Source organism: Parus major, chromosome 12 (assembly GCF_001522545.3).
Source record: "Parus major isolate Abel chromosome 12, Parus_major1.1, whole genome shotgun sequence".
In the NCBI taxonomy this organism is placed as follows: domain Eukaryota; kingdom Metazoa; phylum Chordata; class Aves; order Passeriformes; family Paridae; genus Parus; species Parus major.
In genome coordinates, this window is record NC_031781.1 from 14,432,054 (window position 1) to 14,458,976 (window position 26,923).

General features: G+C 42.0%; 1 protein-coding gene across 23 annotated transcripts in view; it reads right to left on the reverse strand.

Moving 5' to 3' along the window:
* The window catches only part of MAGI1 (membrane associated guanylate kinase, WW and PDZ domain containing 1), a 336,388-nt gene that overhangs the window by 219,851 nt on the left and 89,614 nt on the right, over positions 1-26,923 (reverse strand). The window lies entirely within an intron of this gene.

Consider the following 26,923-nt stretch of genomic DNA (forward strand, 5'->3'; position numbering starts at 1 on the left):
TGAGTATTTCCTTAGCTGACAGGGGGAACAGAGCTAAGTGCCCTTCTGAGCATCCTCTTCATTGCTGAGAGTCATTACAGCTTCCCTCTTTAAGTATTGTGCAAATGTATTAGGATGAAAATAATTGTAAAAGATACAGTAATTCTAGAAAAGTACTTGAGGTTGAAATTACTGCCTTAGTTTGAAAGACAGGTGTCTTTCACAGCAAGGCAGGAGCCTCCCTTGGAATGGAAAATATGACCCACTTCCCTCCGAATTATTATAACTTTGAAATTAAGGGGCTTTCACGCAAAGCTATGAGAAAAGGAATAACAGCTCTTTACTAGTTTGTGGATGTGTAAGAAGGCAAACAAACAGCACCAAACAGAGTTGCAGGCCTGGTGTAGCAACACGTATGGGAGGAAATTCCTCGAGAAAAAGGAACAAAAAGAAGAATCCTAAATCCCAACAGTTACTCCCAGGAATTAGAGTACACCCTCAGTTCCGTAGACTGGAGTGGTTCTGGTAGTATTTCCCAGAAATATTGCTAAAACTAATGACATGTCCAAAAGCTGAAATTAACTTTACCTGCTACTGCCATATAGAAGCTATATTTCTAATCCAAATCCAATGAAACATGCATTCCAAAATAGGGCAAAATGAATAATGAAGACATGAAAATCAAAGGATTTATCTGTCACAAGTTTCTAGGAAGGACAGACGCCAGTATACATGTTGAACACGATGACACTTCCCTAGAGACTTAGGATAATACTTCACCCTTAAATAACACACTCAAAACGCTTCACAGACATTAACTAATTAATCCTCAATCCTCATGTGGCTGTAAAAATTACACAGTAGGGAAATAAGGTCAGATCTTCAGAGGAGATCAAGCTGAGATTAAACAGTCTGCCCCAGGGCTATACACTGACTTGACAGCAGAGACAGGGTTACAGTTCCCAGGTCCAAGAGCCACCCCACCAGCAGAACACCTTTGGAGGGATTGACAGCCCCAAACATCTCCAGCAGCTGCTCAGACAAAGCAAAAATCTTAGGCAGGGTCAGATGCCTCCCCGTGCTAAAGAGAAACACCATAACACATCTTAAAGGCAGAAAGCTGTGCACCCACAGACCTGCCCCTCTCCTGCTGCAAACCAACTGGGGTGGTCAGTGGGAGGGGAGGCTTCCTCAGCAGTACAAACCCCTGTGCTGCACCTCCCCAGGACACCTTCCTTCCAGATCCACACTTGCTGCATGCCCAGTGCCATCATCACTTCAAATACCCAGGGCACATTTTACAAACGCTATACAGAACATGGTACAGATTACACCTGATCGAGTCCAACCTGCTACAGCCTTTGGAGCCCAGGAGTGTGAGGATGAATGGAGAAAAGGTGACTCTCAGGAGTGTTGAAAGCACTCAGGCAGGCCACAGCAGGGGATGCACTGGCACACTCAGTCTCCTGGGAAGTCAAACAATTCCCAGAACATAAAAAATGTGCAGGAGATCAACCTACACATCCTACAGTAAAATATTCTTTATGCACAGGGGAAAACAAGTGGCAACAGCTCTGCACCGTTGCCCTGTGAAACTAAACAGAATGGCTACAGCCAAGGAGAGGGTGCTGGCTCCACAACCCTTTGTCCAAAACCACCCCAAGTTCTGCCATTTGTTGTGGCATTTGAACAGTGTTAGTTTTGCCTGCAGCCATGATGCCAATCTCTATTGTCTCTCAGCTTTTTCAGAAAGTACTTCAAAGTACTTTGAAAATAGTAAGGCACCATTTAAAACATTCAGTTCTTATTGCAACACTATCAGAAGATTAATAAATTAAAAGCTTGGCTACCACAAACAGCAGTATGCCTACCAGTCCTGGGCTTCCTTTTTGTGAGGTTCTGGGTTTGGGCTTGTTAAGTAAACCTGTGTCTAAATTTCTAATTATATCAAGAAAAGGTAAGTGCCAGAAAACAGCTGGACCTCACAGGTCTAGCAGAAAGCTGTTTAAAAAGCCAAGAGTTTAAATGACAGCTTATTTTTTAAAATTTTACCTGATGGGAAAGGAAAATGGTGCCTGGGGTGTAAGGTCTGTGTTGGCAAGAAAGGCTGTGCAAATTGGGAACGGGAGAGGACTGAGGAAAGGGTCCCACTAACGTCAGCAGTGGAAAATCTGGTATTAACTGAGAAAGGTGACTTGGATGAAGATAAATATAGTCTACAACTGAAGACAAGTGACTTGCTAGACAAAGACAGCAATGAGCTGTGAGGAAGGGCATAGAGGCAGGCATTCTGTGAAAAAGGAAAAAGCACGCACACAAAGACGTAAACAAGATTTCAGCTTGGAGGAACTGGCAGTTCCTCTCTGTCACTACCATTTACATTGCATTTCCTCCAGCCTTTATAAAACCTGGCTCCTCTAATTCATTCTAATTCACTCTCTAATGCCTCCACATGGCTCTTTCATTGCGTGTGTGGGCAGTCTAGAAAGCAGTAGTTGGACAGCTTTTGACTGAAAGGAAATGTTTTAGGCACAGCTCAAAGCCTGTGGGAGTCAAGAGAAAGCATTGAATTTGGCCTTTAAAAGAAACAGGATGCCAGGAGAGTCACATGAATGCTTAAAACAGAAGATGCATAGGCCTGAATTTGGTGTTAGCCATTAGCTGTAGTAGGCTGGTTTTAATTAATAGCAGGTGGCTATTTTGGCAGGAGGAAAGATGCAAGTTAAAGTTTTAAGATATCAGTGCAATGTTTACCTTGCTTAGTGAGAAACAGCGTTCTGCAAACTTTTGTCTAGGACCACATCTGTACAAACACTGCTTGGGGATCTGGGATCCAAGCTGACACTTGGCACCACGTGAGCACTAACAGCAGTGAAGGGTGCCAGGATCCAAAGGCTGCAACAACAAGTGCATAAGCCACTTGATCGAGGAAAGTCATTATCCCCCTGTCTCAGCTCTCTTTCAAGCACAGCTGGAATAGTGCCTCCAATCCTGAGGCCCCTCTAACATCAGAAAGACGATGATCAGTTTGGGCAAGTCCACCAGTGGCCATCTGTGGCACTGGAGCATGCAAGCTGTGAGGAGAGGCTGAGTTAGTCTGACCTGGAAAGGAGGAGGTTTTGGGGGGCCTGCAGAAGCTATCCAATACCGAGGCAGGGCTTACAGAGAACACAGCCATGCTCTTTGCTGAGGAAGGAGAACGAGACTGTCTGGACTGGACACACTCCCCTGGGTATAAGGATTGGTACAGAGGCCCAAAGGAGCTGAAGAATCTCTGTCCTTGAAGGTGTAGGCAAAGCCCTGAGCAAACTGGTAAAAAGTCAGTGCTGTCCCAGCTTTGAACAAGAGGCTGAACTACACAGTCTCCCAGGAATCTTTCCAATCCAAATGATTTGATGGTATTTGTCACAATCACAAATAGTGCACAGGACATAAGTTTATATAGACAATATGTTCTGAAAACACGAAATTAGAGTGCAATTGTTAAAACAAACAACCCCCCAGAAAACACAGCAATCTACAACAAACAAATCACTGCTCATACAAAAGCTCACATCTATTTTTCACAAGCATTTGCAGAACAGTAATCACCTTGGCAAAGACAACAGGAAAGAACTGTGTAAATCAGTGGCATATACTGAGATTCATGGTGAGCTCAGTGCTCATTGAGTACATTTAGTTGTACAAAAGTGCAATAAATAAACAAAATCAGGTGCCTTGTGCAAGTCACCTCAGATGCCATGACTTGCTCTGCAGAGGAGCACAAAGCAATGAAAGAAAAGCCACTTTTAAAATAAGAGTGGTCTGAAAACAAATGAGGTTAAATTATTGATTGCAAAGTGACTCGTTTTAAACAGAGATTACTGGCTCCACACTAGTCTTCCACTTGATTTAGATTTCCACTTTCATCTGATTTAGGTTTTAGCACTGCAAAAATAATAGCACTCTGCCTTTCACATTAAGTAAGTTCTTTTTCACATATAATGTTTCTCAACGAGATATCCCACAGTTTAATTAAATTAAAATTGAAATTGCATTGTAAGAATACAGACCATTTAGTACCTGAGACACTTAAGCATTCATTCTGTTTCATGAAGAAATTAATTATGTGAGAGTCATTAACAACAACTGCAATTCCTTATGGATTTAAGTTATGTTTTCAATTGGAAGACTGAAGTTCCCAGCTGATTTAAATTCTACATGATGGCAAAAATGAATTAATGATGTTAATATTGCATATGAAACTTAGCATAGGAATGAAATTCTGTGTTAAACGTAAAGGCAGCAGCATGGACAGTGAAAAAAGAGGAACCTATTTTGATTGCACTTAAGAAGCCTGGAATATTTCTGGATGAGCTACACTGTGTGGGTTCAACCTGAATACTGGTAAAATAAATAGCAGCCTTGGAACTGGTTTAACAAATACCAGGACTAGGCTCTGGCTTCCTTGGATCACCTTCTCTCTTTTCTGCAAGAAAATCTTAGAGAATTTTTTTTTTCCCCCCTCAGCCATGGTCTAAGAGAAATCTTTTCCAGCCTGATGAAAAGTGAGAATGATAAAAAAAGACCTATAAAGAATGATAAATACAGTATTTCAAAATTGGCCACCCTGCTGTTAATTATCATCATTTCCTCCACAGTTTATGAATATTCAAATTATGCTGGCACTTCTCCTTCTGGGGAAACAGTTTGAAAGGGGCAAGAGGAATCTCTACAGCAGAGCCTGCAGTTTGAAAATTCACACACTGCATCAGTTGGATAGCAGAACCAATTTTCCAGATATATAAATCCGCGTTTAACTTCTGCGAGAAAAACATTCACATCCATCCCTTTTATGATGCTATAGGGACATCTCTGTCAGCTGAAAGCATCATGCAGGGAATCAAAATGAAGATGCAGGGCTAATTCTAAACAAGCATAACCCCCATATAACCTTCTTTGCCCAGGTCCAGGGCTCTATTTTGAAACTAAAGAGTAATTGGCTAAAGAGTAAAAGGCTGCTGAGGAATTGCTCTCCACTGTCAAAGCCAACCAAGTGCACAGGGTTCAATTTGTTTCCAGGAAAAAAACCCCTCTGATTAATTAAAATGCAAAGGCATCTTCCTGCCAAATATTTTCCAGCCTTATGTTCAGCTAAGAATAATAAGGCTCGCCCATATCATCCAAAAGACTGGTAGCCATTCTCAACACGCCGTCATCTATCACCCAACAAAAGTCCCTGTTTGCAGGGGAACAGATTGCAAAGAAGTAGATGGGCAGCTGAAGGTTTCACTTGTGTCTAACCCACAGCTTCTTTGGTCTAAAAGCTAATATAGCTGCTCCCTTTATTACAGCCATGCCTGGCTGGCCTAGAAACACCCCCACTGACAGCTTGGAAGAGCTGTTTCAGGACAGCAATGCAATGTAGCAGTGGGATGGAGCCTCAAGTGCTGCCCAAGGCTCTTCAGGCTCCCACCAAGTCATGGGAGCTTGTACCACACCAGCTGAAATCCCCTTTGACTCCCAGGAGATGAGACATGCTCTAAATAAGGTCTGATGAAAATAATGACTATTACAAAGGCAGTATTTAAGGAGCTCCTTACTGGAGCCCATGGAGAACCAGGGCCCCACACTGCAATTTTAAGGTAAGTTGCTCCATCTCCTTCCAGAGATAAACTGGTGACCTCCTTCAAACAACCCTTCCAGTGCTGAAAGGCCAGGAAATGTAGTTATACTAGGATTAATGACTTGAATTAGCTCTCTTGCACCTGTGCCTCACTGCATCCGTGGCAAAGATGGACAGCAGCTTTGCCTTCTTAAAGTAACACTTGAGGGTTTTTTTATCTACATAAAATCTTTTCTCTCCCTGTCTTACCAAAGAAACTACATCAGAAGGAAAAATGCCTCCCACTGTAAAAGTTTCTTGATATGAAAAATGCAAATCTCAAGCAGTTATAATGAAGAAAATCAATTTTAGACTCCTGGTGGCTATCTTCCTGCAAAGCTGTATTATTTTTCATCAAGTATCTACAAGAACCAGATCACGTTTCTAGCTTTCTGTTCCTCTCCTGTGTAATGAGGGAGAATCATGTATATTGCTTTCATTTAATTTACCCTAGAAATTCAGAGTTATTGATTGTAGTTGGTAGACTTCTTAGCTGTAAGAGACTGGAAGCAACACTTTTATGCCTTTTATATTGCTTACTGCAGAGAGGGACCCAAAAGGGGAAAAAAAAAGGGAGGCAAAATTAAGCTCTGATCCTGGGGGAGAATATATCACTGTGGAGATAAAATACTGTCTGGGAATACCTAAATATACAACACAACTAGAGAGGCAGACTGCCTCTTATGACATTTATTTAAAGAAATACCCATGCAACTGATTATCTGAGAGAGATCAGAAAGATCTAGAGTAATCAGGCAAAATTTGCATATTATTCACTGAAAAACATGCAGGTCTATGGAAGGACCAGAAATTATTCTCTAACTTGGACAGTGTTTAGAAAACATTTTTGCAAAGGGAAGAACAACAGAATTTTGAGGAAATATTTTGTTTGGATATTTTAAGAGCAATAATTTAATTCAGAAACCTGCCAAAATATCAAACAGGATTAATGCTAGAATACTTTGCATGATTTGGTAGCTTACAAATGAATGCACAGAGCCAGCATCTGTCAACTCCCTCAGGCAGCCTTGCTTAACGGAATGCAATTTCTTACCTGAAAAACATAAATAAGAAACATACATTTACATTTTGCTCTGCATAACTTAATATGTTATTTAGTACCCTAAATCACACACGAAACCAGTTCCCCCTATTAAGCATGCAAAGATGCTACATCACTTGTGTAGAATGTTTTTTTAAATCAACAGTAGTTTCCAATTAAAACAGTTCAGATGTAAATATTTATACCAAATACAGCAACGTGATTAACATTCTTACCAGATACAAGCTCACTGGAGTACAACACTTCCCATAATTACCCCTTGCTCACGGACTGAAGTCATTTGATCCCCCCAGGCATCAGGAGAGGGGAGCTAAACCCAAAACATGACCACCACACACCACCTAAGGGTCCTCCTTCGCCCAGGGGAAGCTCTCTGGGACACGAGCATGGCACATGTTCCTGGAGCACCCTCCCCTGCTCTGGGGTCTCACAGACACACAGCTCACACATCTAAGGCTGAGCCCTGCAGGAGGGCACAGGCAAACCTCAAGCAGTGTGTGTCGCTTGGCTCTGGTCTGAATCCCAGACTCGCATTCAGGGGAAACTTCAGAGAGCATTTTCCATTTTCCCCCGTGTTGTACTCTCATCAGATCTGCAGTTCCTTTCCATCTGGATCAATTTGTGTTAGATGTGAACAGACCCCTGAGGCTCTGCTCAGGAATTAAATGTTTTTGGTGCAAGTCTCTGCAGTAAATAGGAACAAACCTATAAGCCTGGAATCATCTGAAATCCACAGGGATCTAGGCAGAATCCATACAGCTGCCATGAAGTCCTCAGCTGCAGTCATAGATGGATTATACTCATTTAAAAAAGGTATTAATGTATAAAGCTGCCACAAGGGACAGAACCCACAACACTTAAAAAAAAAAAAGCACCAGTAAAACACTACAGCTCTTTACTGACATCTTCAAGCAGCAATGGGAATCCATCCAGATCAAACAGACGAAGTGCAAATGCCCAGGAAACTATGAGAACTAAGAATGGCCACATTTCATTCCACAAACACTGTGTCCCCTTTTTCCTCCCCTCTTCCTCTTCAAAATACCTGCTAATTCTGCTACTAGAGGCAATAGAAGAAAAGTTTAGTAAGCCCAGGGTTGAACTCTTAATGCACCTAATAAAGAATCATGAAGAGATGAGGAAAAATATCTACTATCTCCAAACAACTTATCCTGGCTCCCTGGGTTTCTCAGGTGAAGCTCTATGAATTTCTTCTCCTGGAAGTTTTTTATTGCATTTTAATTATGCAAACATGCCGTGGGCTTTTGGGGTAGATCATTAGTTTAAGCTGAAGGGAATAGGTATCCATCAATCTAATCAAAGTAGCTGCAAAACACTCAGTTCTGCACTATTTATGCTTCTCTTTCTGTGAGGAAACCATCTTGTACTTAATAATTAAACTGAAGGAAGTTCAGCTTCACTACACAGGAAATTTGGGAGAACTCCCTGTATCCCGTATCTTTTAATGTGATTTCTTAAAGTACCTCTATCTGTAAAAGCAAGGCACTTGAAAGGCAAATTTCTCTGCTGTGTTTAAGAATGCAAGAGACCATGATATTTCAACAGGTTTTCTAACAAAGCTGCATTTCCAGGGCTTTCCAGAGTATCTCCAAGTTCAAGGGACATTCTTGAACTTGCTCGACCAGAGCTGATGCATTTTATTTTTGCAGCATAAGATAATATCAGAGCACAACTTATACCCAAATGATTGGCCACTCTCTCCCAAAGAGCAGGACATCAGGCAAGCCCACAACAATGAGCAAAGTGTTTATCAGATATGGATTCAGCAGTGCCCCAAAGCATGAGGAGAACAAAGTGTCTCCTTTATCCATTTCAGTATAGTGACAGATCCTGCCTCTTGCCCACCTCAGTTCAGCTCAAACACCGCTTCCTGTTACAGATGTGTGATGCAGGAGGCCTCAAAACTGACAGGTTTGAGCCATATTTGTTAGAAATTTGGCACAGATGTTGTTGGCTCAGCTCAACATTACACAGAAAGAAAAGAAAAATTATTCCAACGTTACAGGCTCTGATGTTAGGAAACATCCCAAACCTAGTTGTTAATTCTCAGCAGCATCTCTTGGTTCCCCTGCAGAGGGGAGATTTTGCCTCATGCTCCCCTTAAGTACAGGGGATTTTTCCTTCCTGCAGAGCTCTGCTAACCCACACACTGAGCTGCTGTGTCTGAAGTCACTGTACACACTGAGAGGTGTCATTAACACATGATGGTGACACATGACTCTGTTTGCACAGCAACACTTCAATGGCACGGGAAACCTGATATAGTTTGGGGACTTGGATCTGAAGTCTGACATTCCCATTTAAAATGCATACATTTGGGACAAGGAACAGAGCAACTTATCTGCTTGGTGTTGGGCTGGCAGAATTGCACAAAGCCATATAGGAATTATCTAAATAATTTCCAGAGGAAGCTTCAAATAAACCTTGCACTGGCATTTCCTTCATATTTACCACCATTTCTGAAAAGTTATTCAGAGAAATTTTTAAAGGTTATATTCTTTCCCAGCTTGCCACTGGCATGAGAGCACGAGACGACCTCCAGGGGCCCATCACTGAGAGGTCCCCATGAATTTGGGGCAGAATGTGGGGCAACATCAGCCCCACAAACTGGGCTCCCTGGGCATTGCAGCTGACATGCAACACTCACCCTCAGCACATCAGCTGAGACAGAAAGTGATGACAGTCCTGGCCCTGCTGCCCACATGCCAGGTAGTCCTGGACAACTCACTCCACACCTCAGCCCTCCCTCTGTCCCAGAGACACCAGATTTTGGTAGGTCAGGACTCACAGGGCACCCACCTAATCCCACCTGAGGCACTTCCAGCATACAGAGAGGGAATAACAAAGACAGCTTTGACTGTTAAATGGTGGGTCTTGAAAAAAGACTTCCCTCTCCTCACTGCAGAGTAAAACAAACGTTTAGGCATTGAATACATGCAACTCTGGCCTTGGTTATACTGGAAAATATAAACTGTAAAGTAATTGAAAGGGACAGGTCAGAACACTCAGCTGATCTTTCCCAGATGCTTTTAATTTCTTGAGTTGGCATATGAGAATATCCTGGTGATGAATGCACTGTTTATAGCAGAAATACAGTAATAAAAAAAATATTCTTAAAAGAAAACTGAAAATATTCTGATATGGCTCTTTGAATACGAACAGACTTGCAGAAAAAGCACCAGCAAGTGCAATGAGATAGAAAACTAAAATATCAGACAATTAGGCTTGCTTGCAGAACTGCTGCAGGTTCTACATTGCAGATATGTTATCTTAGCAATTAGCCAAACAAGCTTATACATCTCTATGGTTTCATGGTATGCAAGCAATAAAAGCTGGAAAAGAATCTTTACATTATTTCATAACTTTAAAAGAACACCATATTGTGTATAACAGGATGAAGCACTTGTTTAAAAATTCGGTGTTATTTTAGCATCAATAGCTTTCACTAGCAGCTTTCTGCACACAGCTGCGTGGGGAGAAAATTCGTTTCCTAACATTTGCTTCTTCCAAAGGCTAAAAAATGTCATGGCTAAAAAAGTCATGACTGCAACCTTAGGTATAGACTAACACTCATCTAAGTACTAAGCCCTGGCTAAGAGTGGGAAGTTGGGGTTTTACTGGTAGCAAATAAAGAAATGCCAAAGGGAAACAGCAAAACAGAACATTATCTGCAGTCAAATTAATATTCCAGCAGCTTAGAGAGCAAGTAGTTTTTCAGCTGTTTGAGTAAATATTGACAGCAAATGAGGTCAGTTATCCGAATTTCTGATGAAATCTGGGAATGTTTGGTATTGAAACGTTCCCATATTAAATACTGTCACACATTTTATGAAACCGTATCTTTGTGGGGTTTTTTTCCCCCAACTGCTGGTTGCTGAGTTCCTGCCCTGGGGGATGAGTGTCCAGCCCTAAATATTGCAGAGGACCTAAAGCACAACAGGTAGCACTAACACATTCCTCAACATTCAAAATAATGAGATTAATCATAATCAGACTGTAAGACTTAGCTCTGTGCTGCTGCATTGAAACTTGAGAGAAGACACAGAGAAAGGTAGTTTGGGAACTAATTATTACCCAACTCAGAATGGTGCAAACTTCATTATGTGTAGGTGGATGATAACAGCAACTGCTCTGCTGCCAAGGGCCCTCTGCCCTTGACCTTACTGCAGTCAAATGGGCATCAAAGGTCAGCTAACCCAAGTAAGCTAAAATAAATACACCCTTCCTTGGTGGGGAAAACAGTGAACTTGCCTGATACCCTTCTGCAGAGGAGAGGAAGGAACACAAGTGCTGCCCTGGCAGATGACTGCTTAAGTCATGCAGAGCTGCAGGGGAAGAGCAGCTACACTGTGGTGGCAGGATGAGGAGAGCAGAACCACTGAAACTATTGCAAAAACATGACCAATGAGTCAAACACCTTTAACCACCAAAAATCACAGCCCTAAAACTTCAGGCTGCCTCATTATCTCCATCACAGCTCCAAGAGTTCCAGCTACTTAATTGCCAACTGGTGCCACTCACAGCAACAAATTCCCAGGTGTGTGCAACAAACACCAAATCCTTTTGTGCATGAAAAGCTTCAGTCTCTTCTAAACTGACCTGAATTTTCGCTGCCAACATCCTAAACCCCCAGGATGTCATCCCTACATCTCAATATTATCAATAAATTACCTAAATTACAGGGCAACAGAATGAAACACGAACAAGCTGATGCCCAGAGATCCATTACTAAGGAAATAAATTTTCCTTCTCTGCATAAAAATTCTAGGAATGTACTGTTAAAGTGATCAAAAGCTTAGAACTGGTGCTACTAAATCTCTGAGGGTTGCCATTTTGGGTGCCTATTAAGGGTTTATATTTATATTATAAATCATCTTATTGCATTCCATGGAGAGCAATTTTAACACTAGGATCATACCCCTTAACTAGCTTTTTATAGGAAATTTAAAGGCTGAAGAACAGTAATGGCACTATTAAAGACACCTATTTTTTGCTTCCTGAAAATAATAGCATGCTACAGAGCCATGAAAAGAAAAACTGATAGCAGTGCTAACCTGCAATAATTACACTAATAAAAAGAAAATGCTACTGAAGAAATTATGGGGAGAAAGACACTAAAATTTGTGTCTAGCTAAAGCACTAGCATAACCTTTCAGAGAATATATTTGCAAAGTACATAAAAAGTTCCAGTTATTTCAAAGGTTATGATTATGTCCTTCCTTTATTTAAATTGACACCAGTTATTACTATACTTCCTTGGTCCAGAGTCTAAAAAATATAAGAAGCATAAATTGTTGATATAAAATTATAGTGTTATTTGTTATTACAGTGTTATTAAAGTGATATTTACTGAGTTCAGGCAGCTTTTTTTGCCTCCCTAGTGTAAGATTCAGCAAGGAACAGGAAAAGCCTGGGTTTATGGCAGAATCAGCTAATGGATTTTTAACTTCCCATATTTTCAGTGAGATGGAGCCAACAGAAATAGAAGAACAAGAGCATCCAGCCACCAAGCTGAGGTGTCCAGACTCTGGATGTGGCTGTTGTTGCCACTCTGGGAAAGCTGAGGGTCCTTGTCCCCCAGCAGCTCCACAACCTCTCAGCTTTGCTCTCCACCCACCTCCCTTGCAGACCCTGGGCTGCTCCCTCAACACAAGCCCCTCTCTGCAAAGTGGATCTGCAGGGGGCTCCCCACCTTTAGGTGGAGACAGACTTGGTTAAATTTGCTCTGAGCCAGCAGTTCTCCTGGGCTTAAAGAGTAGAAGAGGCATCTCCAACAGGTGAGAACAGAGAACTGCAGCCAGGAAAGAACAAAATGTGGCTATGGGCAGGAAAAGCTCTGAGTCTTCCTGCCAGACATCCCTATGATACACACACGACCTATAGGAAATTCCATGGCAGCAACACAGAGGAAGATCTGCCAAATTCTCTTTTTTCCCAATCTTAGACAGCTGTGGGCACACAAAAAGGATCCCAGCACACTACCACACATTCAGCATACCCACACCACGGATATTTTTGTGTTTATAATCATGGGTAACGCACATTAAATTATGGCAAGGCTATTACTCCTAATCACTGCATCTTGTCATGTAATACCAGAAAGTATTCTTTTTTCACATTGTCAAAAATAACTAAAATTGTTGATTGTTCATGGTTGTAATCCACTATTTCATATCAATAACAGCCCAAGACAGTTTATACAAAGTCTTTCCCATTTGGATGATTGGTTAAGACTCAAAATAAAAGAGGAGCAACCTTATTTGCTCATAAACAACACTGCCTTTCATTCTATGTCATTCTAAAGATATGCAGTGTTTGCACCTTCACTTCCTACTGACATCATCCTTACTAAGAGCTGTCAGCAAAATGCAAAAAAATAGAGGGGGAATAACACACAGTTTTATGAGTGCAACCAAATATAAAGAGTTTATGCTGTTGCCTTCAGTTATACACCACTCATCATTCATCCTGAAAGGCAGGAGTGGACACATCAGCAGAACCCAGTTCCTCAAGACACAGCTGCTCATGTAGCTGATGAAAAGGCAAAGTTCTTCTGCACTTGCTTCAACTTCAGCTTAATTTAAAAGAGATTTACAGAAAAAGAATCTGAGCCTAACCATCCATATGACTTACCCCCGCCCCCTCAAGCATCAGCAAGCACAATTCAGAAGAAACCCAGCACAAAACCATGTCATTAAATGTAAAAGAAAGGATCTATGGGTAAAAGGGAACGTTAATTCAAACCAAAAATCTGAACAGTACGTAAACTGGGACAATAAAAAAATACAGTGTGCATCTGGAACTACATGGAAGAGCCAGACTTAGTGTTAGTATACCTAAAGAAAAGATTTGGGGAAGGCAGTGCACAGGTATCTGAAACACCTTTACTGTCTGGCAAGCACGACCTGTACCCTCTTATAATACCCTGGGAAATGTTCTGCCCATTGAAAGTGCCAGTAAAATTAATTTTAATTGCCAGAGGAAAAGCTGCAATCCCGAGCTGCCAGCCAAGGCAGTGCCCAGTGCCTGTCTCTGCAGCTGAATCTCTGTTGTCAGGAGCAACTGGCTGTGTTTGAGAAAAGAGACGAAAAACAAGCGGCAAATGCTTCTTTGCAGCAGTGGAAGAAGCCCCAAGATCCACCACAGAGAAGATGCTATTTCAAGAGGACTGCTGTGGCTCTGATGTCTCCAAAACCGATCTCCCCTAACCAGACAGGCAGTGACTTACATGAGACACTCTCTGCAGAGACACCGATTTCTCCCCATCTCTCAGCTGCAAACTGAAGTTGCACCATATTAAACAGAGGAAATGTTTCTTCAGCAAGGGGGGGAAAAAAGTCATCACCTCCTTGGTACGTCATTCTGCAGCGACTGAAATTCCTGCAGAGCTATGTTTTCTTCTGACTGAAATATTCACCAGCTAGTTTACAACCTTCTGCTGCAAGTTAAATTCAGTTAAAAGGCACTACTGTAGGCTGAGTGAGGTTATTAAGCATTTCCAGATCTCAAAGGTCTTGTGCCACACAGAGTCTCCTAGAGAAAATAAAAGGTACCTCCACACTAGTTAGCTGGGAATAAAAAAACAAACAAAACCTAAGTCACTGGCAGCAGATAAATATACAATTTCTTTTTACTGTTCTGCTTAATTGGGACAGTATAATCTGTATTTTTATGAAGGGATATTAGTCCAGAACAGATCAGGCAAGAACAGCAACCCCTTGGCTGAGCCAGGCTAACAGCTCAGGGATCAGGCAGCTGTTCTGTTCCTGGAGCCTCTCTACCTCTTTTTTTTAACTCTTACTCTTCTTTGAGTGTGTAATTCAAAATGGTTGCTAAAGAAATCTGAAGTCAAAACTCACAACTGACCCTTGTAACACTTACTTCATTCCCTTGCTAACCAATCTCACTTTTAAATCTCATTAGGGCTTTGATGAGTGGAAGGGCTGCACAAAAGACAGGTGAAAATGAGAATACAGGCGATAAAAGGAAAGTGCTGCAACCCTGGGAAGAAACTGTTATTAAAAAAAATACCAAAGCATTTTAATATCTGCATGTAGGGTGAAATTTAAAGTATTTCAAACACAAGACTTGAAATGTTCCAGCTTATTTCATTTGCTGTTAATGCCACAGGGATGTAGATAATGAGGATTGCCATGGCCCAATAGTAACAGCAAATCTGGCAAATGGCTTCAGCCTCCAAAATGAGCAGCCACCTTGACCTAGAGGGAGACATTCATTAGGTACAGGGTGCACAGTAAGTCTGACTCCAAAAACGAGCTCGTTGCGATGGACCCGCGCTGCAGCGGCTCTGGAGGGACTGCAGCCCCTGAGGAGCCTCAAGAGCTGGGGAGGAGGGAACAGCAGGGAAGAGCTGGGATGGACTGGGCATCCCACTGGGGAGAGAAGGGATTAGAGGAGTCAGGAATGATGGAGTGAAGCTGAGCCTGGGGAAAAGCTGTTTGGGTTTGGCTTAGTTTCTCACTACCCAAAGCTGGGTTAACTGCCTCTATAATTCACTTTTCACCGAGCTGAATCTGTTTTGCCTGTGTCAGTAACTGGTAAGCAATCTCCCTGCCTTCACCTTGAGCAACAAGCTTTTGGTCTTATTTTCTCCCCTTGCTCTGTTCGGGAGGCAGACTGAGAGGGTGGGCAGGTGGCAGAGGGACAAGCTCACCACACCACAAGGTGGAGGGGAAATGCCAGCTGTAATTCTGCCATCTTGAGTTTTCCTCTGCTGTGAAAGCAATGGTGCTTACTCATCTTTCCTCAAACCCTTGTGGCCTAAAAAGCAACAACAGATGAATGCCATTAACAGAGTCAGGAACCAGGACAAGGATGTTCAATGAAGGGTTAAATCACAGCTACCAAAAAAAAAAAAAGATCCAAAACACGGATTCAGATTTCCCACAGCTGCTTTCAGGCTCCACCCTGCTCCCCTTCTTCACTATTTTTTAACCATAACAAAAGATCAAGCCCAACACACTTTTAGTTTTAAGATTTATCTTGATTTAAAGGCCTCCATAAAGTGGTGCACAATTATACCAAAGGGAGGGATGACTTTAATGTGGTGTTTTTTAAATCAATACAATTACACAGGTTATAACTACAAATGCAAACAACAAGCATAGTGATAGGAGGATGCCTTATACTGCTAACAGCCCATTCCTTGTCTCCCTGGGACCAGCTTCAAGACCACAGTGTCACCCTGCAGCTCCTCCTGTCCTGGGGCACATCAGGAGTATATTTGTAATAACTGTACCGTTATTTTGGATGGAGTGAAAATGCTCTAATTAGGTTTTTTCTCCTCAGCAAGGCAGCAAACTGACAGCCAGCCCCATGTTAGGGAAACCTTGTGTGTCACAGCACAGCCCCAGGCTGGGCTCCAGGGTGGTGCCAGCTGAAGCCTTTGCTGGGCTGGCTCCACTCCTGTTGCAGGATTGTGTTTCACCAAGGCCAAGGCACGAGGGATAAAGGGCCAGGAATAAAACCCCAAACCAAACAACAACCCCCCCCAAGTAAACAGCTGCTTTGGCTGGACTGGGAATGCCCCAAGAGCAGAGAGCAGAGCACGAGTGTGTTGGCGAGGGGCTGCTTTTACACCTGGCTTCTCACATCACACTTGCCTGCCCAAAGTGGAAAACACAGATGGGCCTTGCCACCTCCACTCAGCAAACCCTCTGTTCAGCAGGGCATTTCAATGTGTTTAACTTCAGGCCTGTACTTAAATTCCACTGATTTAGATAGGACTTAATTACACGCTTGAATGCCTTTCTCAGCTGGGAGAAGTGTAAATACCTACTTAATATCGTTTGATGAACTGGCACCCAAGGCAAACAAGACTTATTTTGCTGAACTAATGTTGGGACTCGATCATGTAAAGAAACACACCTTAGGGAGAGTTCCCTACCATCATGTGCAAAGGTCCTTTTAATTCAGCAAATACCTGCCTCTTTCTGGCTGGACTTGCAATGGAGTTCATCTTCTACTTTGTGTCGTGAGTAGAAAATCACAGAAAAGTGAAAAAGATTTCCCCAGTGTCCCCCAAGAGATGAGGGAAAATGGGCAGGAACACACTGCACAGGGCACTGAGCAGTGCCTGCAACACAAGGATCATCACTGGGCTTCAGCTGCACCCCCTGATGCAAGAAACAACCAAAGATTTTAACATCTAATCTGATTGAGTGTGCCATAGGATTATCTTGTCTCTTAAAATCAGGTGCTCCCTTCATTTGGTTGCAAAGCAAGAAGTCTGAGAGCAAAAGTCCAGGACAAGCTATTACAGATGAAGTTAGATGACTAGGACCAGAAAAGGAAATCAAAATATTATTTAAGTTTGTCATTTTATTCATAGGAGATAAAGATGAAAAGACAAAAAAATCCCAATACCATATGACAGAAATACACATTATTGCATTGTTCATATGATAGTAATAAAAGTAATAAAGACCATAAAGATGAGAGATCTGCAGAATAGCTTTAAGTATCACTGAGATAACCCATTTTATTTGCCAATATCTTCATTTAGAATAAATAAATATACCACTCAAGAAACTGAAAATAAAGCAGCTCCACAGGACTAAAATTTACTTTCTCTTTTAAAAAGGTATAAAAAGAAGCTATTTTTAAAAAATAACCAATATATAAACCCCCACATATGTTGCAATTATATCATATTGAAAGGAGATTTAATTTTGTTGGCAGGGACATAAGAACTTTGGGCATGCATACCACTAAAATAATGAAATCCAGTTTCACCCATCAGAACAAGAAAAAAAAAAACAAAAAAGGGGGGAAAAAAAAAAGAAAAAAGGATGATAACAATGAAAGCTGGTGCCCCTCAGTGGAACCACAGATTTAATAGAAAGCATGTTTCTGTGTTGCCTACAGTCAGGAGCAGATGAAAGACACTTGTGTGATTAGTTAACAAGTGGTCATTTAATCCCCCTGACAAACCCTCCTTTTCAATTGCAGGTTCTCCTGTTACCAATCCACATTTGAATGCTTTGTGCAGCTGTGGACGTGGCTCTCACAGGTCTGCATTCCTAGAAAGAGCACAGATCTCCTCCCTTCTGCCAGTAAAACTAGCAAGAATTTACCGACTCACAAATGTATTTTCTTCTATTCCTCATGAATTTAATACAAACGTGATCATAGATTTATGCTTCAGGAAAAAGTTCTTAACACAGGCATCCAGTACATGGCAAGTACATGATTCACATCACCTAAATCCCTGGCCTGAGTGGCTCCAGGATGCAGATGCTGGAAAACGTTGCTCTAAGACAGAAATTCACCACAAATCTCCATATTACTTGTTCCATGTCTTTACATAGTAAACATCAGACAGCTCATCTTTTTTTCAAAGATCAAGAAGTTACTTTGATTTACCTCCTTTTTCCCTGAAGTAAGAGTTTAAATATGGGCAGCTCTTCAAGACAGCACAGCACACAGGATGTAAGCAGATGTTTAAAATACATATGGGCTAAGAGAGGCACAACCATGTTCACCAAGTTATGCAACACCCTCTTCAATGTTTATGGGTGGTATCAACCTTGAGTTTGCAATACAGGTTTTGCCTTGCCAAGCACCCTTTATGATTATAGCCCTGTCAGAATTAAAGTAGGCAGAATCTGATTGCTAATTTGAGCCTCCAGATGGGTTTGGCTCCTGGCTTTCACACTATTCTTATCCTCTGAGAGAAGCCTTCATTATAACAATGGATAATTTGTAATACTCACATTTAAATACTTCCTCTTAAAAGGGAACTTCTGGTTGTATTACACCTTGCAAGTACAATTCATGAGATAAAGCAGAAAAATAATCATCATCTCTTGCTCACCCCCTTCCCTTATCTAATTACTTCATGAAAAATTACTCAAAGGTGCCTTTAAGGCCAAGGAGTAATTTGGTTTCCAGTCATTGACTTTTAAATAGATAGCTGGAAGCAGTGCAAATTTCTTAAATTCCACAACAGTAGCAAGTTACTGAGCGTCCCTTTCATCTCAACCACTCAATTTATGCTCCAGCACACATTACTGCAGATATGACCTCTTCCATCACCAACCAGTCACACTGCCACTGTTAATGCAAACAGCCTTGCTCTACAGCTACGTGTGAGCAAATTGATTCAACTCATCTCAAATTGACTTTGCAGGGTCCCAGCTAGGCTCTAGAAAAGTTCAGAGAAAGCTCTAATTTTGAGCTGTCCTAGACTGAAATAATCAATATTTGTCCCATCTAGGATTTGTGCTTTAAGTTTGATTGCTCAGATATTGGTGATTCACTGCTCAGCCTGTGCAAACAGTCTTATCCTAGATTAGCATCTTCTCTGATGAGTCAGTCAAGTTACAGGTTTTGGGCACAAATTATTAAAGCATTGGAGGAGAAGTTTGAGAAGTTCAAACATCTTTAGCATAATTCTGAAGAAATTGCACTGAATGGGCTAAATGTTTCACTTAAAAAGAGCTTTTAAGAACAATAATTACTTTATCATTTAGTATAGTTTTGGGGGTTTTGTTGGGTTTTTTTAACTTGAGTATTATTCAAAAATCACAGATTTTAGTCACACTGATGCTCCTTTGCTCCCAAAATCCTATTTGTATTCATACCTTTAACTGAATTACTGTCTTGTAGGCATAGCAATAAAAACTTGAGAAGATGCAACTTATCTTTCATAAAGAAAAACGCCCCCATTTCCTAAAAGGTGGGGTCCAAGCCATATGGAACAGTACCAGTCACAGGTTCAGAGGTGGTAGGGCCACAGTCGGCACACAAAAAATTCCCACTCCAGGTTTCTCTTTTTTCTTTTCAAAGTAAAATAATGTTTCTTTGCAGTCCAGTTGATAGACTAAATAGATAGAAGGTACCTGATGTGAACCATCAAAACAAGTCAATGATACATTCTTTGCAGCATCTACATTTAAATATAATGTATCCCACAAAATCGAGGTGAATAACCACAGCCACAACTTTCAAATCTGGTGCAACTCAATACCCCAAATTCCCAAGGATTTCACCCCATCCCTTGGGCACTAAGGAGCACATCTTCCAGCCCCAGCAAAACCATCATTGTAATGACACAAGAGTCAGAGAGGAATATTTATCCTTATGAACTGAAGGCATTTACCCACAGGACTAAGAGACAACCGTGACATCTGTGTTCTGCGACAGAATTTTCACTAATAAATTAGTAAATAAACTCAGAGTGCACAAACTGCTGCTCACCACGAGAGGGCACGTTTTAAAAACCTACAGCAGAAAACTCCTACTCGAGAGCAGATGTTATTCCTTTAGGGAATAAAGGTTTGGGACGTGAGGTGGGAAAGTGCTGGGGGAAAAGGCAGCATAAAGATTGAAAATGTGAAATGCCAATAAGCACACTCAGGTTTGACAGGACAAACATTCATGTGACAGACTGAGCATTTCTTTGCTGACACCGGTGCTGTGTGGACACCAAAGGTACTTTGCACATCTGCTGTCACCTCAAAATGTCAGCTGTGATTTCAGAATGCTCACAAAGTCAATGCTGCGCCTCTCTTCTAGTAAGCAAATGATTTATGTGGTTAAACTGCACTCAGAAGTACTGATATTAAAATATTCTGTGAAAGGAAGCACTCATCTTTCCTTCAAGCTGCAGAATAACACACACTGCCCTGCCAGCTTTATTTCTGGGCTGCATTTGTCAGAGCACGCTGGAAACCTGCTGCAGACAGAGCAGCAGCACCGTTCTGTTCCAGTGTGAGCTGAGAATGCAGATCTGCAGGAAGGCCATTATTTCCTATTACAGGCTTGGAGAGGCATCTTGTACAGATTCAAACCTCTTCTGCTACAATTCTATTAAATTCTATTTAATTCTATTAAACAGAGAAGCTAGCCCATTACCTGCTTTAGTCAATAGTGGATTAGAAAGCAGTTGCTATAGGGATGTATATTTTCCTTTATTCACCACTGTATTTATCACAAATATAAATATTAGCACTTTCCCAAAACTTTATGAAAAACATTACAAATAAAACATCCCTTTACAATACAAAATAAAATTACATGTTAGTTTAGCAAATTTCTGTGAAATACAGCAAGCACATTCAACCTAAAAGAAAAAAACCCACAACATTTTAATCCAACTCTTTGAAAAATACACAATTCATTCACAGGTCCAGTTATTATTCCTTTCTGATTAGAAGCAAAACAGTGATACTTTTCCTTGGCAAACAATTGTTCAAAAGGGAAGTAGCCAATATTTGCTCCAAAACCTTATTCTGTGTCATCCCATTGAGGGCTTCCCACATCAATTTCCCTGCTAATAAACCTTTTCAAAGTATTGCAAAGGAAACTTGCTCTCCTCATTTGCTCTCAGATTTCTACCAGCCTGAGATCAGGGCTGTGTATAATGAAAAGATTTAACAATGACTCTTTTCTACTCCTTGCCACCACAAAGCCTGTTGATAATAAAACCTCAGCATTTGTGTCAAAACTTTCTTTATATTGAAATATAGCCATGTACAATGCTAAGGAAACCATTATAATTCAGCTTGCAAGAAAATCTGATTAATTCAGTGGGACTTCCCACACCAGAGCAGTCATTCAAACATATATTGGCAGAACAATCAACAAAAGCCAAAATACTTAGCAATCCTATTTAAGATAGAATTTTCCAGCAGCAAAGGGACATGAGAAGCAACATCTACCTGGCAGAGGGTTGATGCTCAGTTATTTCTTAAATTAAGGCTGCTAAAGGACATTTGTTTTCACACCAGCCCCAGAGGCACAATGAAAACAGGGAAGTCAGCTACTGTGCCACAAGCTGCATGTCTCTGTGGGTCATTCTTATACCAAGAGACACCTCTGGAAGGCACTTGGCAGCTAAGGAAGGCTCTTCAGGAGCTGGTGTGCATCAAAATGAGTGGATCCTGTGTCTCCAAAGGAAGGATGAATGTTTTCCTTTTGTGAGGTTAAAAATTATACAAATAGAAATACTAAATAGTTTTGATTCTAAGAGAATATGAACAGAACGAGGAAGGAAAATCTCCCCATCACGACTAGAGAGCTTATCCACCCTCTCCAGAAGATGGTACCCTAGTTCAGAGGTTGTCATCTTCCCAGCACAGGTGACACCCGAGGTGACACTTCAGGGACTGCACATTAGAAGGAACATGATGGCAGGATACAGGACTGTCCATAGCAGAGGCAGTGCACTGCTGCCCCATCTGCTCCAGGAACCTCCTAGGCAGACAAACATTCACCAGGGTGACCACACTCCTTCCCAGCACAGCTTACAAGCTTGAGACCTTGCTAGCATCCAGCAAATCTGGAGGTGAGTCTTAATCTACATGCTCCAAACATCCCTCAGACATGTCTCCCCTTCCCCAACCTTCTCCCTAATTGCTTTTCAGCATCCTTTCAGGCTTAACTGACCACAAACTACTTCATCACCAATCCTTACAGACTCCAGGTCTGCAGCAGACCAGGCAGAAGCACTGCTTCACTGCACCCATACAAATCAGAGCTTTTAACCCAGCCTTGGTTCAGCCCTAAACTGGCAGTGATGATATCTGGATAGGGCTGACAAGGGAGCCTGACATCCCTCAGCCACCTCCAGCCTGACACATTTGGCACCATTTGCTGCAGGAGCAGCCATGCAAGAAGCCCAGAGCCTAGAAACTTCCATTGGGCCCATCCCAGTCATCTCCCTCTGTGGGCATCCTCTGTGCTGGCTTTTGCTCACAGGCTGAGCTCATGTGGCCACAAATGTTTTACACTGTCCAAGGCAGGATTGTCACCTACTCTCCTGTCTGTAGAACAACCTTGATGTTACAGCCCAGCTAAGGAGCCCATAGTGCAGCAACACCCAGCTGAGCTGAATTTAAGGTGCACAACTGCCCACTCTCCTGAAAGCAATCAAAGTAATACTTAGCAAACAATTGCTACTTTATCTAAAGAATTAATTTCAAAAAACAAACAGTGAAAATGGTATTGCCTATTTAGGATCATCACTTCACCCAGGAACATGCACAGTAACTACAGCACTGCTCTCATTGCATGCTGGCTGCTGCACTGGTCTATCCTTGACAAGGGATAATTCCACTTACAGACAGGCAAATTCAGTGAAATTTATCCATAGAGATATTGCACAGATATTGTTTCAAATGTATGATATTATGTGAGTCTCTGTAGAAGCTTCTGGGATGGAAGATGATAGATAAATGGAGGAATAAAATATTAATTATAGAACATCCAGCCCATGTCCTTCTTTGTACAGCTTTTTTTTGAACTTTTGAGCTAATTGCTGTTTTCTAAGGATGCAACCGGGCAGGAAACAAGCCTCCTTAATGGTAAAACTAAAGACTGCTTGGGTGGAAATACTTAGCTGAAAATCATGACAGCTTCAGCAAGAGTCAGTCCCTGGAGCCACAGTGGTGCTGGCTCCAGAGGGAGCCACTGCCTCGCTTTTGCAGTGCCAGCAAGAGGCCAGAGCACAGAAAAACAGCAGCAGCTGAAGCACCACAAAGGACCCCCAGTGCAAAAGCAGAGAGGGTACAAGGAGAGTCTCTCCTGCAATAGATTATGAGTATGTAACAAAGCTGCTTTCTCGGCAATAAGTGACAGCCATCGTGTGCATTGTGCTATTGTACTGAAACAAAGCAGATTGTTTTATAAAGAACACAAACAGTCGAGTGCTGGCAGACAGTGAGTGTGGGTGCATCCACACGTGTGTGTAGCAGAGGAAAAGAGCAGTTTACATTCAAAAGACATGCTCTGGGTTTGAAACACCCTTGAGGAAAGAGCCCACAGAAGAACAAACTGAAAGGTAATTGGGAAGAAAAGCAAAGAGCCGTCTCTTGAAAAGATGTAAAAGCATCTTCTGTGAAACTCCTCCCAAACACCTGTAGTGTTGTTTTTGCCTTGTTAAACAACAGAACAAGGCCTCCTTTTGTAATTGCTTGAACTGTGCTAACCTTGGCCTGTGCTCAGCTGGACAGCTTCTGATCATTGTGATCATACAAAGCAGATCAAAGAGAGATGAGCAGATTGGGAGGGTCAGAAAGGCAAGTCAACACACCTTGACACGGACAGAAAACACAGCCAAGAACAAAGACAGAGGTTCAGTGCTTCCCAGGGGAGCAAGTCCTGCAGAGAGCAAGGACATCCTCATTGCAGTGAAGAATTGCACTGATTCTTTTAAGATATACCCCAGGTAGCTTGCTGAAGGGGCCACCAAGATGCCCAGAAGGTGCTACTGCCAGAGCCAAGCTGTAAAAGTGGGTGTTGATCAGCACCCAAAACAGTTGCACTTCCAAGTCCATCAGTTTTATCTCCGTAATTTGCAGCAACTTGGTTGCATTAGAGACACATTCAGGGTCCTATACCTTCCCAAAGCTTCCTCAGATTCATTATCCTTTCTCTGTGGTGGGAATGGTCTATCTCAAAGCTGTATCAACTCTAATCCAGAGCAGTGTTTGCCTTGATCTCCTCTTAGAAGTCAAAGTGTGGAGGGGTGGGCGAGTTATGGGCAGACATAGCCCAAATACATTTTCTCTTTTACAGTGGTCCAAGTATGACTGCCAACTAAAATCAAAGTTTTGTGGTTTTCTGTCTGCATAGCAGCAGTCAGCCTTTGTGAGTGGAAACTAAATCCCAGAGACACACAAGAGCCAGGCTGGCAAACGCTCTGGCTTCCAGCAAAGCAGGAGAGCACATTTTGCAGATAATAAAGCAATGAGACACAAGTTAGAGAGGCTGGTTTAGCTCTACCTGCTGCATGTCATTAAAAATGTAAGATATGCATCTGTGCTACAGCTCATTCACTGGAGGAATAATGGGCTTAAGTTTAACATCTCACTAAGGAGCACTTAGCCAAAGGAGCACTCCCATTCTGTGCTGCACAATGGACCAAGGCTGCCCAGAGCAGCAGGACAGAGGCTCCCAGGTGTTCACTGCCAGCAGATATGGTGTATGTCACAATTCAGCCTCCTCTGCCCCTGTTTACATCAGCCCCTCCCAGCAGGATGACATCCATCAGGAGCTGGCTCTAGTCTGACTAGCCAGGTGAGATCAGCCAAGCACAACAGGAATCTGACAAACCACACAGATATCATAAGGTGGGAGGTGGTGGCTCACAGATCTGCTCAGCCCTTTGAGCAGGTTCAGAGCTTTACTCTCCACCAGAGACTTTATAACCCAGAACAGGACAGGAACTCGTGCCAGCCTACCAACCAAGGGGATGCTCAGCCCTTCCCCTGGACACCCTGCAGGGCAAGCACAGCTCACAGGCAGCTCCACAACTTCTGTCAGCTTAAGCAAGTAAACTGGAAATGGAGCAAAACTGAACCACTTAAATGTCCTGAGGGAGCAGAAACAACCCAGCAGGAGATGTGCTCTGTGAAGGGAGCCTGGCTGACCACTGGCACCCCTCAAGTGCAGCAGCCCAGCTTTTGTGCTGTGCAATGAAAAAGCTTCCACTGGGTATTTAGTGGCTGTTTCAGTATTGCATATGGTTTGCTCACAGGTAAAGATCTTCTCTCAAAGGAGAGAGCTGAAAAAAGCACCTTGTGAGCTCCTTTCACTGCAGAATTCCTAGGTCCCCTCTGCCAGATAATGTGGGGCGCCACAGCCCCAAACATTCTTTTGCTGTGGAACAGATTGATTGCTTTATCTTTCCTCATATCGGAATTTACACTGAGATTCCACTAACATTCATTATACCACAATGACCATTTTGGCCAGAAATTCCATAGAAAAATATTTATAACTCTGTCTGGATGCATTTGCTATATCACGCAGAATAAAATCAAAGAAATGCAAGTACATGTGTATAAATGAAAAGCTTTGCATTGCTCAAGCAAAGAAGATAAAGACAGTAAAACATACAAGCAGAAAAAACTAATTATGAAAATCAAAATCCTTTTGAACAGTCTGGATGGTCATTTGGAAATAAATCTCTGTTTTTAATGCCTCAAAACTCCTGCTATGTCAAGCTTATTGCCAGAAGAAAGGCTGCTTACAAAGATAATTTTCTTTCATTAACATACAACAAAGTATTTATATGAAGAAATTCCAGATGGAGAGCAGGACTTTTTTCCTCCCTCTGCCACCAACATGCTGTAGAGTCAACCTTCCTTAAAATATATGATCTCCTGAATTAAGGGAAAATTGAGTACCTCACAGAAAAAGAAAAAATAAAGGAGGACAAATGAAAAGCTTGGCTTGACATGTTAATCTCTGTTGCTTTAATTATTGTGTTTAATGTCAATTGGAAAGAAAAAGAAGAGACTACAACAAAGCTGTGTCCTGGATGCAGCATGCTCAGCAGGACTTCTGCCAAAAGCACAATGTTTTTATCAAAACAGCTTCTGATTAATCTTTCCCTCTCCCTCTGACAGTCCTGTGCATTTTCATCTCTTGATTTAGAGCCAAATTAGCTCCCTGTTCCAAGGGTTAATGCTCTCAAAAGTCTCATTATGGCAGCTATCTGCCCAGAGCCACTCCGTGTAAACTAAAACACACAACAACCCCCAGTACATGATGCCAGTACTACATAAAAGAGATAAGATAGTACTTCTTTGACTGTGCAAAATCACTGCAGTTGACTGTCATGTGGCAGATTTAAGACTTGCTCATACCCTGATAAGCCCAGCTTGGAGCTAAGCAGGATGAGTCCTCACCGCCAGGGCTGAGTCTCAAGTCTGGCTGCTGGCACTTGCAAAATGACAGGCTGCTACAGGGAATCTTCAATCTGAACCTCCCCATCAATAATGTCAGAGGGAGAAATGCTGGCTACAGAGCTGAACACTATTTTTGGTTGATTGAAAGCCATAGGCTAAAAAAAAATAAAAAATTAAAGGGAGGTATGGGAAAGAAAACCCACTTAAAACACTTCTCACTTTTGTATTTCTTGTCAATGACCCCACTACAGCAGCAGGTTCCTGACCAGTACTCCATGCCAAAGGGAATTACCATTGCTCACTGCCTCATCTGTGTCAATCTCAGAGGCACCAAGAATCACAGCAGCCCTGGCCATTAAACACTTCAGCAAATAAAAATCCTGGCACCAACACTTTTGCTTAAACAAAGGAGAAACCAATAAGCATAAAATGGAGAGTCATGAGGACGGGACTGTTCTTAACCAAAATGACTGCATGTTTTGGCACTGGGTCCAACAGGATGGCTCCAAGGTTTCCACCCTCTCATTTGCCCATAACTGCCCATGATGGGGGCACCTG